The sequence below is a fragment of the Salvelinus namaycush genome, chromosome 7 (genome assembly GCF_016432855.1).
Source record: "Salvelinus namaycush isolate Seneca chromosome 7, SaNama_1.0, whole genome shotgun sequence".
NCBI classification, from domain to species: Eukaryota; Metazoa; Chordata; class Actinopteri; order Salmoniformes; family Salmonidae; genus Salvelinus; species Salvelinus namaycush.
The window spans coordinates 17,376,796-17,396,517 of NC_052313.1; positions in this window are offsets into that span (position 1 = coordinate 17,376,796).

Sequence of the window (19,722 nt, forward strand, 5' to 3'; positions counted from 1 at the left end):
TCAGTAAGGCCATTCTACTGCCAATGTTTGTCTATGGAGATTGCATGGCTGTGTGCTCAATTTTATACACCTGTCAGCAACGGGTGTCGCTGAAATAGTCGAATCCACTAATTTGAAGTGGTTTTCCACATGTTTTGTATATATAGTGTATGTTACTGACAGATAAGTCTCTCTCAAAGACATTATTGTAAGACTTTACTGTCACGCCTTTCATTTGGTATGACCTTGAACACTGGAAACATATTTATGTTAAAAGGAAGATTTTAAAAAAATTGATAGATCTCTCCTGTCATTCAATCAATTACAAGACAGATTTGGATTATCCAAGGCCGATTTCTTTAAGTTCTTACAACTCAGAAATCTTACTTAATCGCTGCAACCGAATCTGGATGAGCCTAAGGCATCTAGCATGGAAAAAATACTGAAAGAAGCTGCTACGCCAAAGAAGTTGATATCAAGGGTTGATTGAACCTCTACCTGATGGCTCAGAACCTAAAAGGAACAAATGAGAAACCGATCTAAAGGAAGAAATTGAGGAGATCCATTGGTCACAGATAAGTGAAAATGTTCATACCGGCTCCTACAACCTAAGACATAAACTACTGCAATTTAAGATAATTCATAGGACTTACTACACTCCTGCCAGAATGCATGTTATGCTGAAGATGCAAAAAGCACAAAGGAACCCTATTACATATGCTGTGGTCCTGTGATAAACTAACACCATTTTGGGATAATGTATGCACTGTCATTTCATTGTGTCTCCACGATTATGTCTTCTGGGAAATGTAAATATTGGTGATCAATATCAGAGAATGTTTTGTAATATAGGTCTAACGGCTGCAAACAAATATATAGCAATCAATTGGAAATCCTCATATCCACCCACAATAACAAACTGGAGAACTGAACTATCTAGCTACATCCCATTAGACTCTATGTATTCTAAATCAGACATTAACCAGACATATTTGACAGAATTTGGAAACCGTATGTTGACCATCTTAGAGAATGTGCTGTGTAGTGGGAGTTTTTGTTGTTGTTGTTGTTTGTGAATGTCCGTTTGGCACGTACTCGCACACTGGAGAATAGAGCCACTGGAACTTCCCTACCCTTTGCCCGATGAGTCACTAGAATTGAGGGGGATTGTGCACAAATTCAAATAATAATTTGTCCTATTTAAACAAGGGCATTTCCATCTAAAAGGACCCCTGAGCACCAACATGTGAAGTTCAAAGGAGCATATCAAATTGGGTGTCAAATTTTATTGTATTTAAACTTGATTTAACTAGGCAAGTCAGTTAAGAACAAATTCTTATTTACAAAGACGGCCTACTGAGGAACAGTGGGTTAACTGCCTTGTTCAGGGGCAGAATGACCGATGTTTACCTTGTCAGCTCGGGGACTCGATCCAGCAACCTTTCGGTTACTGGCTCAACACCAAATTAAGCTAAGATTATATATTTTTGAGAAATGAAGGCATTGATACTGTATATTTTTCAACCATTTAACATCTTACAAATTAGGCTGATTTGTGGATGAACAGATGGAAAAGGGGTCTTAGGAAACATCTTCCAGAAAAAGTCTTAAAAGGTATCAGAAATACATCAAAACACAATCATGTGGACGTAAAGACCCCTGCCAACTAATATCAACACTTATATTTCGTTTGGGGAAATGATTTACCTTCTCTAAGTTTAATAAATATGTCCTTCTCTATCTCATGAGGAGGGAGGATAATGAAAGTTCACACAAGTAACAAGTAATGGTAGACCTACCAATAAATTAGAGTGATTTCACTTATATCAATTTTATTTATGAATTATTAAGTGATTAAAACTGGTAATCGGATGGTACTACTATTGTACATTATGGTAGTCAGTTTAGATAACACATTAGTATTTATTTTTCATTCTTTAAAAAAAAGAAATGTAAAAGGAATACCATTGTTTGCCAACTGAATGACCCAAAAGAATCTGTAACGGAATTACTACAGCTGAATTGGCTACAATGCGAAATCATAATCCACAGTTGGTCCACCTGCTACTGTCCTCCCTTCCACTGGCATACTGTTATGTGCAGCTGATAACTGATTTCTTTCTCTTTCTGTCATCAGGTGGTCAAAGCAAGAGTGTTAAACAGTCTGGACAACCCCTCACAGTTAATGTCATCTCTCCTAGATCTTACTGACACCTATCCATGAGCCCCCTCTCTTTCCATTTACTTTAACCAGCATCCTCACCTACAAAGTACCGACCGACACCGGACGTCTATGGACGTTGAAAAGTAGTTGAAATTTGGTCAGTTCACCCTGGCCTTGACTTTAACATCCACAGACGGACTGGACAAAATCTGAACCTGTCATAGACGCATGTTTCACAAGTTTGGATAGGATAGTAGAATACAGTACATTAAAGGTCTTCACGGGTCTGACTTTTGTCTCGGATCTGGGTTGGGTCTGATATCATTGCCACAAGTCTCGGGTATTTGCAATTTCAATTGATTTACCGACTGGACCCGTCCTCTGATAATTGTATGTGTGTGAGTCGATGAGAACTGTGTGAGCTTGTTATCTGTGTCAGCCAATTGCAAGTCAATAAAACGTATAGCCTGTGAAACTAGTTCCGGCTGCTCACATCACTTGCGCCTGCTGCCGAGGAGAAAGAGAACAAGTGAAAGGAGCCTTGGCCTAGGCTACTGTTGATTGCTAAGATAGAGGCCTTTTTCATTGGTGTAAAACAACAGTTAGAGGAGAAAGAGTATAGTGAAAAGAAGACTACAAGGAGAACAGACATCTAGTGGACAAAGATGAGAAGAAAGTTGACGCGGCCATATGGACTGTGCAACTTCAGGTTTGAACTTTTATTTATTTATTTTCGTATTTATTATCATTTGTTTTATCATTATTATTATTATTATTATTGTAGGCCTATTTAAGAATTTAAAACAGTTATTTATATATGCAAAAAGTGTTTTATTTCATTTTGCTGATACATTTTCATTGGCTAAATTAAGTTCGAACTGTCTTTTTAATTTTGTGCTATTTAGCCTATTGCTGTCATTTGTTAGGTAGGCCTACGGTAGGCTCTACTCACCTTTGTTGGTCATTTTTGAAGGTTTAACCCAGTTTTTTAAATAGGCTATGCAACAAGTGTTTTGTTTCATTCTGTTGAGCCATTTCCTTTGGCCAAATTAAGTTAATGTTGTGTTTAACCCAATATAATATAATTACCAGTAGGTCTAGGGCCACTTGCACTCAAACCATGAAAAGGAAAAACCAAAGGGGGCGAGATGCAAAACCTAATTTAATTACCCAGTATATTAACCTGTTCGTATTTCCCCTATAAACAATGACTTGATTTACAGTAGGACTACTTTTGATATTACCCTTATAAAGTTAAGAAACTTCTGTGAAGGTTTGGTGTGGTATGGCTATCATTAGTCTTAGCTATGCAGGCCTATGAAGGCAGTGCGCACCAGCGATCCAACTGACAGTTGAAATTGAGGTGGGGAGGAAGGTTTTAGGCCGACCAGGTGTTACTCTTTTAATCTAACAATCGCCATCTTTCTCTCAGTTGCTCTAGGGCTAGACCTAAGCTTCTCTTCCTTTATATTTATATTTTAAATATGAATATCATACAGCGGACGCCAAGGCCTATAAGCCTACAGTGCAATCGGAAAGTTTTCAGATCCCTTGAATTTTTCCACATTTTCTTAGGTTACAGCCTTATTCTAAAATTGATAAAAATGTTTTTTTTGCTCATCAATCTACACACAATACCCCATAATGACAAAGCAAAAACAGTTTTACCATTTAAAAAAAAATATATACATTTACATAAGTATTATAAGTATAGACCTTTTACTCAGGACTTTGTTGAAGCACCTTTGGCAGCGATTACAGCCTCGAGTCTTCATGGGTATGACACTACAAGCTTCGCACACCTGTATTTGGGGAGTTTATCCCCATCTTCTCTACAGATCCTCTCAAGCTCTGTCAGGTTGGATGGGGAACGTTGCTGCACAGCTATTTTCAGGTCTCTTCAGAGATGTTCGATCGGGTTCAGGTCCGGGCTCTGGCTGGGCCACTCAAGGACATTAAGAGAGTTGTCCTGAAGCCAGTCCTGCGTTGTCTTGGCTGTGTGCTTAGGGTCGTTGTCCTGTTGGAAGGTGAACCTTCGCCCCAGTCTGAGGTCCTGAGGGCTCTGGAGCAGGTTTTCATCAAGGATCTCTCTGTATTTTGCTCTGTTCATCTTTTCCTCGATCCTGACGAGTCTCCCAGTCCCTGCCACTGAAAAACATCCCCACAGCATGATGCTGCCACCACCATGCTTCACTGTAGGGATGGTGCCAGGTGTAGATTGCGGAGGATTTTTATTTATTAAATACATTTTAGAATAAGGCTGTAACGTAACAGAATGTGGAAAAAGTCAAGGGGTCTGAATACTTTCTGAAGGCACTGGTATGTCCATACAATGTCCTGATGCATTTAGCGCTCAAATCTCCAACAGCTGAACCATGAGGTGGACAATCATTGTTTAAGGAAGTAAAAGTCAATAAAACAAATGACTATAAAGTTTTGAATATGCTACACAAGGAAACACAACAAATATTTGTTTTGTAATTTGTTAAAGGCAATTTTTAAGGACGCGTAACATTTGGCCATTATCACTCGTTTATTGATAGCGCTGGCAGCGCCCGGTCGAAGGTTTCTTTCTCTCTCTCTTTCTACTCTTGGACTGAACCGGTCTCTCGGATCCAAAATGGCACAGGTCTGTTTGGGTCTGTTTATTTCACTGGCCTTTTTGGAACGGGTCTGACTGTCCTCTGGGCCATTCGGAACAGGTCTTGTTTAAAAATATATATATTTATTCATATCGGGTTGGGTGGGAAAGCCACGGATCCATTTCGGAACGGGTCCAACTTTTTGGATCCGTGAAGACCTCTACAGTACAGTGATTATAGCAGAGTAGAGTACAGTACAATACAGTACACTACAGTAAAGAAAAGTATAGAGTATAGTACAGTAGAGTACAATATATTGTACTGTACTCTACTGCTGTACTTTACTTTACTGAACTCTAGTGTACTCTACTGCACTCTACCCTACTCTGCTCTGCTGTGCTTTGTGGTGTATTGTAATGCACTGTATTCTACTGTGCTGTGCTGCTCTGTGATGTCCAAACTTGTGAAACATGAAGAGAATGACATTCATATCCATAATTATGCATTTCTGTGTAGTGCAGATCAGAGACCCATGATGTAATTCTATAACCGTATTCCATTACCGGGTGTAAATCCACTTCACTTACTGTACTGTAGTTCAATAACCAAAATATATGTTTTTAAACTCAAGGTGCCATGTCATAACTGACAACCCATTCTTTCTGCAGACATCTTTCAATCTTAATTTGGAGGCAATATTTTTGGAAAACGTGGTCGCATAAAAACCTGGGGGAGATTTTAACGTTTTTCTGTTGCATCGGCACAGTTCTTCCACTTATATTCGTTTTTTTGTGCATAGAGTTGTATGGTTTGTTCAACTTTGAAATCAATGCTTTTTGTTTGGCCTACATTTTAAAGTGAAAAAACAACGCCTAATTCCGTTTCCGTGGAATTGCCCACAACACACCCACCAGGACACACCTCTGCTTGGCAAATTAAATAACCATACACGTACCCATATTCTTTTTGGGGGATATTATTTTGGTTTTGTTTGGTCAGTAAAGCCCAAGTCCTAGAAATCATGCAATACTTTTGAGCTTTTTACAGCACCATGGGCACGATGCTCTCAAGTGGACACAGAAAGCAAATAAGTAATGTTGAAAGTCAAATGTATGTTTCATAATACATGTTTGTCTATACAGAGAATATGGTATACTGAAATTACATTTTGCTCCAGGAAATGTGTCATTCAGATTTTAAACTGCATGGTTATGAGGGACATCAAGGGGTGAGGGATGGAGAGTCAAGGATACCATATAAAGTACATGTGAAATACAAGACATGTTATACTATCACATATCTTTAATTTAAAGTTATGATCTTGAGTGATTATCATTATATAAAACTACTGATCTTATTTATCTTACTAATGACTTGAGAGATGAGCAATTTAGACTTTCACAGTAAATCATACATTGGTGTCAATGAACTTTCTGGGTTTTTCAGTATTAATAATCAGAACTGGCCTGAAGATTTATGAATAGTTGTCGTTTCAATATTGACGGTTCATTTCTGGCAGTATTGTTTATTCAGAGTGAGTGTTTTCTGTTCGGTGAGTTTTTGGCTGAGAGAAAATTCTCCAAGTCCCTGGCATAGTCAGTGTCTACACTGAATAACATTGATGTTGACATTAAAATAATACCAAGTGCCGATGAATATATATCCAAAACATATTAAAAAGACCCCAAAATGTTCCCAAATTTTTATATCAGAGCTAAATATTAATGTTAGGCGTAAATATGTCAGTTCATTGATGCTGGTGAAATTAATAGGAGGCGGAGAGGACAGAAACCTCAGGCGGGAACAGTGTGCGCAGACACCCAAGTTCCCCTCTCTCACCGGCCCCCTCCCAAATGGTTCCGTTTTCACTGGTAACTCAATCTGTTATTTAACTGGGCTCTGTTTACACTAGAATTGCCAAACTTAAAAATGTCTGAAGTTCAGGAATGAGACAGAACTAACTCTAGTGAGCCTTGTTGCTCGAAAAAACTACTAAAACTAACTGCACTCTGCCTGCAATTCCCACTCCCCCACCCCACATCACTTTTACCATCACCCTGCCATGTCCACCTTTCCACCCTCAGGGATTTAACTCTTTATGAAACAACTGTCTGGTAATCGGATGATACTACTATTGTACATTATGGTAGTCAGTTTAGATAAATACTAATGTGTTATTTTTCATTCTTTTTCTAAACAAAAATGTAACAGGAATACCATTGTGTGCCAAACTGTGCCCGTAAATTGAGAATCCTTGCATTCTTGCAGTGCAAAAATAATACTATTTCTGACTTATCAGAAGCCCAGTATCCAGGTTTGAGGGAACAGGGTCCTGAGTTTTAGTAGCTAACTACAGTTTGATTCACAGTACTCTTAGTCTTAACTCAATAACAACGCACATATGGTGATTGTGGAAGAGTCTGGGGTATAGTTCATGACCCCAAGACAAACTACCAGTGATTGTGGAAGAGTCTGGGGGATAGTTCATGACCCCAAGACAAGTCAGGTCACAAACTACCAGGTTACAGACCAAATCAACCCCTGCATCAGCAAGCTCATCTCTAAGAACTATATAAGAGGGACAGATTTTAATTTTATCTTTATTTAACTAGGCAAGTCAGCTAAGAACAAATTCTTATTTACAATGACGTCCTACCCCGGCCAAATCCTAACCCGGACGACACTGGGCCAATTGTGCGCCGCCCTATGGGACTCCCAATCACGGCCGGTTGTGATACAGCCTGGAGTCAAACCAGGGTCTGTAGTGACGCTTCTAGCACTGAGATGCAGTGCCTTAGACCTCTGCGCCACTCAGGAGCCCAGATGCCGTGCAAGAATTACCATCTGTCTCCTAGTTGAGTGACTTCTATGACTAACACTTTCTGGAAGCTATTTCAATGGCCAGTTAAACAGATATGAGTCATTATTGTGATGATGTGAGACCAGAATCAGAGAGACGGGAAATTCATTACAGGGTTATTAATGGAAAAATCCATAGTCATTGTTGCATAAGGTTATTCTTGATGAGTACATCAACCACCACGACAGCCACCACTTACTCAGTTGAAAAATAATGAAACAATAATACTGAAATCACTTTACCACAAAGACATCAGCTACTTCGACAACAACAGGTTGTGTTACCAGAATATTAAATTGTGTTAATTTCTGTAACAGGCAGAACTGTGGTAAAAGACAGAAAGCCTAAATACAAATGTTTGTTTTGTCTGCAAGTGGGAGCTTTGGGACCAAAGGCTTGGCACATCTTTCAGTGTGACCGTTGCTTCCACAGGTCTGTATTGTTAAGCGTTGGCGTCTGCTAGCTCGTCAATTTGCACATCGGTCCAACAAACAAACGAGCAATGCAGCTGCCAGTGTGAGCAGCGTTAGCCCCCTCACAGCCTGGCTTAATGGAGTGACTACCTCGTGTGGCAAAGGTAAACCCTGAAACAATAATAACCTGTTGACTCTTTATTTAGACAAGGTATATGGGCCTAAGCCTAAACTAAGTACCCTCCAGCCAAAGTTACATTTCTGAGCTGTATAAATGATGTCCGCAATCAATCATGGGCCCTGTATACAGGAGTCTTGCCTGTGTTAAATACAGTATACTAAGAACGTGGGAGGTGTATTTTAGTAACCTCAATCACCTAACTAATCGATAGGTTTATTCAGAAGGCTTTCTAATTAAACTATCACTAAGGTTAACACACCTACTAAACTGGAAAGAATCGTATTCTTACCCCCATTATTTTACACACAATGTCAATCCTATAATTAACTTGAGATAGAATTGAAAGGAAAAACAAAAACACATCTTTAGCTCTTGAAGCCAGACACTGTGAGGTGTGATGTAGAACTGGCTTGTTTCTAGTAGTCTGCCTGTGATTGCTTAAGTGGGTGGGTGGGAGGGGCTCTGGGTTCTGTGTGGTTGGGGGAGTTCGCACAAAAGGTCCATTCAGGTGGCTGAGTGTATTTCAGTGGCACTGCTGTCAGATTATAGACAGGAAACAGTTAAGATAAAACTGTATGAATAGTCTGACTATAAAGCCAAAGGAGAGAGAGAGAGAGAGAGAGAGAGAGAGAGAGAGAGAGAGAGAGAGAGAGAGAGCTCCAGGGAACTACAGAGTGATAAATCCCCATCTTATTTTAACAATGGGCCAAAAGCTGTTTTCCTGATAATGGCGTTAACTTAAATAAAACTTTATCCAACTGACCAGGAATGGAATAATAATCACAAATTTATACCCAAAAATGTTTTGATATATTTCTCACTAGGTATTTCACACCATGTCCAGACAAATGTTTGCTTCTGCTGGGGACATCATGTACAATGCCTTCAGAAATTATTCATACCACTTGACTTATTCCAAAGATTGTTGTGTTAGAGCCTGAATTCAAAATGAATGAAATATTCTTTTTTTCTCACCCATCTACACACAATACCCCATAATGACAAAATGAAAATATGTTTTTAGAAATGTTTGCAAATGTATTGAAAATTAAATACAGATAGATCTCATTCACATAAGTATTCACACCCCTGAGTCAATACATGTTAGAACCACCTTCGAGAGCGATTACAGTTGTGACTCTTTCTGGGTAAGTCTGTAAGAGTTTTCCAACACCTGGACTGTACAATATGTTTTACCTTTAACTAGGCAAGTCAGTTAACAACAAATTCTTATTTACAATGACAGCCTACCAGGGAAGAGTGGGTTAACTGCCTTGTTCAGGGGCAGAACAACAGATTTTTACCTTGTCACCTCGGGGATTCGATCCAGCAACCTTCCGGTTACTGGCCCAACGTTCTAACCAGTAGGCTACCCGCTACCCCTAAATTTTCACATTATTATCTTCAAAATTCTTCACGCTCTGTCAAATTGGTTGTTAATCATTATCATAGATTATCAAGCAGATTTAAGTCACAACTGTAACTTGGCCACTCAGGAACCTTCACAGTCTTCTTGGTAAGCAACTCCAGTGTAGATTTGGGCTTGTGTTTTAACTCCCCAGTCTGTAACAATTAATAGCATAACTATAACATGATGCAGCTACCTCTATAATTAAAAATATGCAGAGTGGTACTCAGTAATGTGTTGTATTGATTTGCCCCAAACAATACAATATGTATTCAGGACAGAAAGTCAGTATTACTTTAGTGCCTTGTTGCAAACAGGATGCATGTTTTGGAATATTTTTATTCTGTCAATAATGTATTGTGTAGTATTGTGGAGTAAACTACAATGTTGTTGATCCATCCTCCGTTTTGTCATATCACAGCCATTAAACTATGTAATTGTTTTAAAGTCACCATTGGCCTCATGGTGAAATCCCTGAGCGGTTTCCTTCCTCTCCGGCAACTGAGTTAGGAAGGACGCCTGCATCTTTGTAGTTACTGGGTGTATTGATACACCATCCAAAGTGTTATTAATAACTTCACCATGCTCAAATGGATATTCAATGCATCTACCATTAGGTGCCCTTCTTTGCGAGGCATTGGAAAACCTCCCTGGTCTTTGTGGTTGTATCTGTGTTTAAAATTCACTGCTCAACTGAGGGACCTTACAGATAATCATTGTATATGTGGGGTACAGAGATGAGGTAGTCATTCAACAATCATGATAAGCACTCCTGAACTTATTTAGACTTGCCATAACAAAATGGTTGAATACTTATTGACTAAAGACTGTTAATGTTTACTGTTAATTTGTATTGTTTATTTTACTTTTGTTTACTATCTACTTCACTTACTTTGGCAATGTTAACATATGTTTCCCATGCCAATAAAGCCCTTAAATTGAATTTTGAGAGAGAGAGAGAGAGAGAGAGAGAGAGAGAGAGAGAGAGAGAGAGAGAGAGAGAGAGAGAGAGAGAGAGAGAGAGAGAGAGAGAGAGAGAGAGAGAGAGAGAGAGAGAGAGAGAGAGAGAGAAAGAGAAAGAGAAAGAGAAAGAGAAAGAGAAAGAGAAAGAGAAAGAGAAGAGAAGAGAAGAGAAGAGAAGAGAAGAGAAGAGAAGAGAAGAGAAGAGAAGAGAAGAGAAGAGAAGAGAAGAGAAGAGAAGAGATGTTTTACTGATAAGAAAGAGGAGAGAAAGCAATATGTGTTTTTGGGGCAGCACACACTCAAATCCCAGCCTCATTTAAATGCTCATCTTCTCAGACTAATCAAGGGGAGATGCTGGGTAACTCAGCACAAATGGCAGCCACCACGATCATTTAGCAGAGCCAATGAGGCTTCCAAAAGTTCCAGTAACAGTTGTTTTCCAGGGCAGAGAAGAGGCGTGCGTGGCAAGACTCAGGGCTAAGGGACAGCTTAAAGTTATCTGGAAAGCCTTGCGGCACACCATGTACAAACACTGGTCCCCTCCTCTCCAGCCATGCACGGCTTCATTTACCCATTTAGCTCATTCACCGGCGCAGCTCTCTATAAACTTTATAGTCTCTGTATACATCCTGGGGACCCGTGCAAAAAAAACGTGTTTTTCTAAAGAGAAAACCGCATAAAAAGCTTTAATAAAAGCTAAACAAAAATGGTTGATGGTCACCAGTGCGCTGTGAGGGGAACTTGAGGGGGCAGTAGGCTATGTCTGGAACATGAAATAGCACTCAGGTATAATGTCTTCTTTTGTTTACACATTACTCTCACTGGTTGAGATGTATAGTTAGAAACAGCTATCACTCTACTTGGTCTAAAAGCTCATGGATTCTTATGTCCTATCATTTGTTAAGAAGGCAAATACCGTCACTCTTATTTCAAGTGAGACAGATAAGATACAAACTATCCTTCAAGAAGCTGTTTCATCAGGTGATAGGAAGACCACCGTCTCAAATAAAACATCTATTCGTCACATGCTTTGCAAACAACAGGTGTGGACTAACAGGGAAATGCTTACGGGCCCTTTCCATCAATGCAGAGAGAAAGAAAATAGAGAAATAATAGAAAAGTAAAACACATAATAATAGCAGTAATAATAATAGATACATAATGAGTAATGATAACTTGGCTATATACACGGGGTACCAGTACCGAGTCTATGTGCAGGGGTACGAGGTAATTGAGGTAGTTATGTACAGTACATACCATGCATTCGGGAAGTATTCAGACCCCTTGACTTTTCCACATTTTGTTACGTTACGGCCTTATTCTAAAATTAATTAAATTGTTTTTTCTCCCTCATCAATCTACACACAATACCCCATAATGACAAAGCAAGAAGAGGTTTTTAGACATAAAAAAATAAAAAACACTGAAATATCACATTTACATAAGTATTCAGACTCTTTACTCAGTACTTTGTTGAACCACCTTTGGCAGCGATTACAGAGTCTTCATGGGTATGACGCTACAAGCTCGGCACACCTGTATTTGGGGAGTTTCTCCCATTCTTCTCTGCAGATCCTCTCAAGCTCTGTCAGGTTGGATGGGGAGCATTGCTTCACAGCTATTTTCAGGTCTCTTCAGAGATGTTCAATCAGGTTCAAATCCGGGCTCTGGCTGGGCCACTCAAGATCATTCAGAGACTTGTCCCGAAGCCACATTAGCACACATCTTTAGCTCTTGAAACCAGACATTGTCAGGTGTGATATACAACTGGCTTGTTTCTTGTAGTCTGTCTGTGATTGCTTAAGTGTGTGTGTGGGGGGGGGGGGGGGGGGGCTCTGGGTTCTATGTGGTTGGGGGAGTTCGCACAAAAGGTCCATTCAGGTGGCTGAGTGTATTTCAGTGGCACTGCTGTCAGATTATAGACAGGAAACAGTTAAGATAAAACTGTATGAAAAGTCTGACTATAAAGCCAAAGGAAAGGGAGAGAGAGAGAGACAGAGAGAGAGAGAGATCTCCAGGAAACTACAGAGTGATAAAACCCCATCTTATTTTAACAATGGGCCATAAACTGTTTTACTGATAATGGCATCAACTACTTTAGAGGCACGTTAACTTAGATTAAACTTCAACCAACTGACCATTAATGGAATAATAATCACACATGTATACCCCCCCAAAAATTGAAGTATTTCTCCCTAGGTATTTGACACCAAGTCCAGACAAATGTTTGCCTCTGCTTGGACCCTCATGTACAGTGCCTTCAGATATTATTAATACTCCTTGACTTATTGCACATTTTGTTGTATTAGAGCCTGAATTCAAAATTGATTAAATATATGTTTTTGTCACTCATGTACACACAATACCCCATAATGACAAAGCAAAAAAGGGTTTTATACATTTTTACACATTTATAAAAATAAAAAAAACATTTAAATATCACATTTACATAAGTATTCAGACTGTTTACTCAGTACTTTGTTGAACGACCTTTGGCAGCAATTACAGCCTCGAGTCTTCTTGTGTAAGACGCTATAAGCTTGGCACGCCTGTATTTGGGGAGTTTCTCCCATTCTTCTCTGCAGATCTTCTCAAGCTCTGTCAGGTTGGATGGGGAGTGTCGCTGCACAGCTATTTTCAGGTCTCTCCAGAGATGTTTGATCAGGTTCAAGTCCGGGCTCTGGCTGGTCGACTCAAGAACATTCAGAGACTTGTCCCGAAGCCACTCCTGCATTGTCTTGGCTGTGTGCTTAGGGTCGTTGTCCTGTTGGAAGGTGAACCTTCGCCCAAGTCTGAGGTCCTGAGCACTCTGGAGCATGGTTTCATCAAGGATCTCTCTGTACTTTGCTCCGTTCATCTTTCCCTCGATCCTGACTAGTCTCCCAGTCCCTGCCAATGAACAACATCCCCACAGCATGATACTGCTACCACCATGCTACACCGTAGGGATGGTGCCAGGTTTCCTCCAGACGTGAAGCTTAGCCTTCAGGCCAAAGAGTTCAATCTTGGTTTCATCAGACCAGATAATCTTGTTTCTCATGGTCTGAGAGTCCTTTAGGTGCCTTTTGGCAAACTCCAAGCGGGCTGTCATGTGCCTTTTACTGAGGAGTGGCTTCCGTCTGGCCACGCTACCATAAAGGCCTAATTGGTGTAGTGCTGCAGAGATGGTTGTCCTTCTGGAAAGTTCTCCCATCTCCACAGAGGAACTCTGGAGCTCTGTCAGAGTGACCATTGGGTTCTTAGTCACCTCCCTGAACAAGGCCCTTCTCCCCCGATTTCTCAGTTTGGCTGGGCAGCCAGCTCTAGGAAGAGTCTTTGGTGGTTCGAAACTTCTTCCATTTAAGAATGATGGAGGCCACTGTGTTCTTGGGGACCTTCAATGCTGCAGACATTTTTTGGTACCCTTCCTCAGATCTGTGCCTTGACACAATCCTGTCTCAGAGATCTACGGACAATTCCTTTGATTGGTTTTTGCTCTGACATGCAGTGTCAACTGTCTGACCTTATATAGACAGGTGTGTGCCTTTCCAAATCATGTCCAATCAATTGAATTTACCACAGGTGGACTCCAATGAAGTTGTATAAACATCTTAAGGATGATCAATGGAAACAGGATGCACCTGAGCTCAATTCGAGTCTCATAACAACAGGTCTGAATACTTATGTAAGTAAGGTATTTTTATATATATATATATATATATATATATATATATATATATATATATATATAAATTAGCAAACATTAAAAAAAACCTGTTTTCGCTTTGTGATTATGTGGTAGATTAACGAGTAAAAAATAAAAATGAATCCATTTTAGAATAAGACTGTGAAAAAGTCAAGGGTCTGAATATTTCCCGAATGCACTGTATATTTAGGAATAAAGTGACAGGTAGTAAACAGTAGCAGCAGCGTATGTGATGAGTCAAACAAGTTAGTGCAAAAAGGGTCAATGCAGATAGCTATTTGGTTAACTATTTAACAGTCTTATGGCTTGGGGGTAGAAGCTGTTCAGGGTGCTGTTGGTTCCAGAAATGGCGCATCTGTACTGCTTGCTGTGCGGTAGCAGAGAGAACAATCTATGACTTGGTTGGCTGGAGTCTTTGACACATTTTAGGGCCTTCCTCTGACACTGCCTGGTATAGTGGCCCTGGATTGCAGGGAGCTTGGCTCAGTGATGTACTGGGCCATCCACACTACACTCTGTATCGTTTTGCGGTCAGGTGCCAAGCAGTTGCCATACCAAGCGGTGATGCAGCCAGTCAAGATGCTCTCAATGGTGCAGCTGTATAACTTTTTGAGGGGGAAGAAGTGTTGTCGTGCCCTCTCCATAACTTGGTTGGTGTGTTTGGACCATGATAGATCCTTGGTGATGTGGACATAGAGGAACTTGAAGCTCTCGACCCGCTCCACTACAGCCCTGTTAATGTGGATGGGGCGGCCCTCCATTTCCTGTAGTCCACGATCAGCTCCTTTGTCTTGCTGACGTTGAGGGAGAGGTTGTTGTCCTGACACCACACGGCCAGGTCTCTGACCTCCCTATAGGCTGTATCATCATCGTCCGTTATCAGGCCTACCACCGTTGTGTCGTCTGCAAACTTAATGATGGTGTTGGAGTCGTGCGCGGCCACGCAGGTGTGGTTTAACAGGAAGTACAGGACTAGGTACGTACCCCTGAGGGGCCCCCGTGTCCAGTTCTTTAGACGGCCGTGACACATCTGTGGATCTGTCTCGCCCTCCCTCTCTCTCTGTCTGTTTCTCTCTCCCTCTTCCTCAAACTGCACTTTGAAAATCACCCTTCAAAATGAGTCATCCAATGTAATCATACTCTACATGAACAGAATTAAGGAAATCTGGCTTAGGGCTTCCAAAATGCTAGAAATGACCCTGATGGTAACACTTTAAAAGAAATCTACATTTTCACAATCTGATAGGGTTAAGTGCCTTGCCCAAGGGCACATCTACAGATTCTTCACCAAGGCATCACTTCGAATTCGAACCAGCAACCTTCCGAATACTGGCCAAATGCTCTCAACCGCTCGGATACCTGCCTCCCCGTTTCCACTAGGAAAGACCCAACCACAGCTGCCAAGAGAACACTCCAAGTTTCAAAGAGTCATAGACGATTTTGAGAAACATTAAGGAGCAATTTTGAAAAAACAAAAAACGAAGTAATCATACCATATTTTGAAAACGTTATAGAAAATCCCACTGTCAGACACAATCCATCAAAGTCACATCTAATATCATCTCTAAAACAGCAAATATTTCATTATTTGAGCCTAAAACCTGTTTTACACAAGCCACATAAGCAGCTGCTTAGGGCCCTGTAGACAATAGAGGGCCCCCAACTAGGAAGTCAGTTGGGGTCTTAACTTACTGTTAGTAGAATACACAACGTGCTATCTTAACTATTTCAAAATGTGGTAATGCATCAGCAGTTGTCCTATTGATATGTCAGTCAATTTTCCCATGTCAGCTGGCATTTTATAGATTGCTAAGTAAGTTAGTCTAGCCAGCAATCTAAACCTTATAGTTATCATGGCCGAATTACTGACCGGGTACGCAGGGCATGTGCCCAGGGGTTCTGACCTCCAGGGAGCCCCCAATGATTTTGTCAGTCACTCTCACTCAGATATCATATGAACATGGCATAAGTCATGGTAAAATGTGTAGAATTGCAGGAAATTACTGCCAAATTTTTATCTCCGTCGTGTTTAAAATGTTTTGTCCCTGATGGTGACACTTGCAAAAATGTAGAGATCTACATTTTCACCATCTGGCCGATGGTGAGTCATGAGGATGGGGAGTTGTTAACTGACTGTACTCCTACAAAACAAGAGATATCAATCAGCACTGGTATTGGTCGCCCAGCTTCGATAGGTCTGTATAAACAAGCCTTCCAGATAAACCATGAGTCATAGAACAGACATGTCGCTGGACAATCACATTACCAGGGGACTCTGAAGCTCTGACTGCTCGTCCTCCCATTGAGTGTGGGCGTGTCATAAAGGAGACTGCACAGAGTCAGATAAAAGGACTGAAAAGGGAGGAAAAATAAGAAGGAAGACAGAGGACTAGTAATATAACATCTTTCAAAGTTGGAAGTTCATCTGGTTTGAGAGGTGCTGATAGTCTCCCACACAAATCTTTATCACTGCCAAACTAACTAACGACGAAGGAATGTGTTGGTGGCATACACAATGAAGACTCTCCTATGAGGTGATGCCATTGAGAACAAAAAGTGTAATGGTTACTGCTTTATTTGGTGGACATTTTGTACTGTATTTGATAGACTCAGTCCATCCATGTCCAGCTAAACACACTTCATGTTTCATGTATAACAGATATTGAGGGTTTCAATGGTCAAAAGTGACATGACCTCAGCAAGTTGCTCATTTCACATTAGTTTGCACTGCTTTGAAAATGAATACCTGGTCATATAATAATAATGTCCTTAGCTGTCGTAGTTTGCCAACCCTACAGTCTTTAGTATGTAAATACACAATGTTGATGCTGATAAAATATCTTAAATGATATCACATATTTTCTTCAAATCTGAGACTGATTCCCTAGGCAGTGTACCTCTGGTAAGGTTCACCCAAACATTGTGACCAATCATTTACAGTAGCAGGCATCTGGTCCAATATCTCACCAATCTGATCCTTATAAATTTAATTTGTTTATATTCATTTTTAACACACATCCTTAACATCACACCAATTGTGTTATAAAACCTACACAGCCTTTGACTAGTGATTTGAGGCATCAAAACATACATTTGCTCGCTCCCTTTGGTTTCGTTTGTAAAGCAAGATTAGTCCCCATACTGCAAGATCGTGAGCAATTATTGTGTAGTGAGAGTATTCCGAATACAAATCTGAATATTCTGACGGTAGGAAGTGAAACACAGACAAGGACAACCTGACCACAGTGTCCTGCTAAACAATGTAATGATGTTATATGGTCCTGCAGGACACCCCATCCACATAGTTTAATATATGGTCCTGCAGGACACCCCATCCACATAGTTTAATATATGGTCCTTTAGGACACCCCATCCACATAGTTTAATATATGGTCCTGCAGGACACCCCATCCACATAGTTTAATATATGGTCCTGCAGGACACCCCATCCACATAGTTTAATATATGGTCCTGCAGGACACCCCATCCACATAGTTTAATATATGGTCCTGCAGGACACCCCATCCACATAGTTTAATATATGGTCCTGCAGGACACCCCATCCACATAGTTTAATATATGGTCCTGCAGGACACCCCATCCACATAGTTTAATATATGGTCCTGCAGGACACCCCATCCACATAGTTTAATATATGGTCCTGCAGGACACCCCATCCACATAGTTTAATATATGGTCCTGCAGGACACCCCATCCACATAGTTTAATATATGGTCCTGCAGGACACCCCATCCACATAGTTTAATTTAGCAAAGCAAATAGGGTTAAGGGCCTTACCAAAGGGAACGTCAACAGATTTAACAACTAGGCGTCTCCGGGATTCAAACGAACAACCTTTCGATTACTGGCCAAATGCTCTTAACCCCTAGGATACCTGCGCCTCGTTTACACTAGGAACGACCCAACCACAGCTGACAAGAGACAACACCAAGTTCCAAAGTCAAAGATTTTTAAAAACATGAAGGTGCAATTTTGAAACAACAAAAAACAAAGAAATCATATCATACTTTAAAAACGTTGAAGATAATCACAGTGTCAGACACAATCCATCAAAATCACATCTAATATAATCTCTAAAACACAAATATTTCATTATCTGAGCATAAATCCTTTACAAAACTTCTAAAAAGGGTTTTATGCTTAGATGCTACCTCTGAAGTTATTAGAAAATAACGTATTTTCATAATGGCTTCTTAACAGGCTATTTGGTATCCAACACGATATTCCCGAAATGCTAAACAGTCTATTTCATTTATTTGAATTAATCTAAACAAAAAAACAGTTTTAGTCGCATATTTGTATTACTTCAAATTAGTTCATATTGGCACTTTTTATCGAGTGATCAATAATTAAGACATTTTTATTACTTGCATCAAGTTTAGTTTAGTTATTGTTTTGTTAGTTGTTGCAATGTTGCATAACTGGATCTGATGAAGGATACATTGTTAGCTCAGTAATAGTATTCATAATAGTAATGAATAATTATTATTATCGTTATTATATGGATGTGTATTTATTATTATTATTGCTTGTTTTATTTTCTAAGTGTTTATGCTATTATCAAATGTAGCCAGTGGACTGATTTAGAACGTTTCCAATTCAATATGGTAAGTTCCAGAAAAACAAACCAATAACTTTTCAAAATACTTCAGTAATATGTCTAGATTATTGCACATATTTCTTGGATTGTCAATTATCAATGCAGCTGCAATTTTAGCAACACGCTTTATAAAATCCGCTTACCTGCAGCGAGACAAACTGGCAGCAGCAGCCTGAAGATCAGTCCGCACACCACCTGGGAAGCCATTCCTTAAGATTTATCAAATATAAACAGGCAGCTGTCTTATTGTGATACGCTGCTATCTGGCATTGGGGAATCTTAATGCACCCGTCCAGCTCTCTCCAAAGTCCAGGTGAGAGGGCATTGTCCCGTTGGTGTCTCCAACATCCTTTTTAGAAGTCCAAGTCCAAAACAGCGCTTTTGATAAGCCATAGCCAACAGCCGAGAAAAGTCTAGGCACAGCTGCTTCCTCTGCCCTTAGTTTCGACACCCCATATCCAAGACCCTAAACATATGGGCCAGTAGGATAACAATCGTTACGCGGAGTAGCACACCATTTCTAACAGGGGGGAACTGTGGTTGTAACAACAATGTTGCAGTTTATCCACACTAGGCTACCTGTTGATAACGGTTGGACCACGCTTATAGTAAATAAATACTTCCCCAAATTCCAGCACCGTGCTTAAAACAGAAAACAATTATGAAATACGGTCAGCAAGTTGCATATTCATAATCTCCGTCTTGGATAGTTAACGGAGTTTGTCAAGCGTCCTGTTTCTTAATTCTCCTTTAGTTTGGTAAGAGAAGACACTTGGAAATGCGTAAAAGCGTGACTATAATTTCTTTCGGAGTAGCTTTAACAGACATCGCGCACGCCCCAGCCCCGCACAGCTCTATGCTTTACC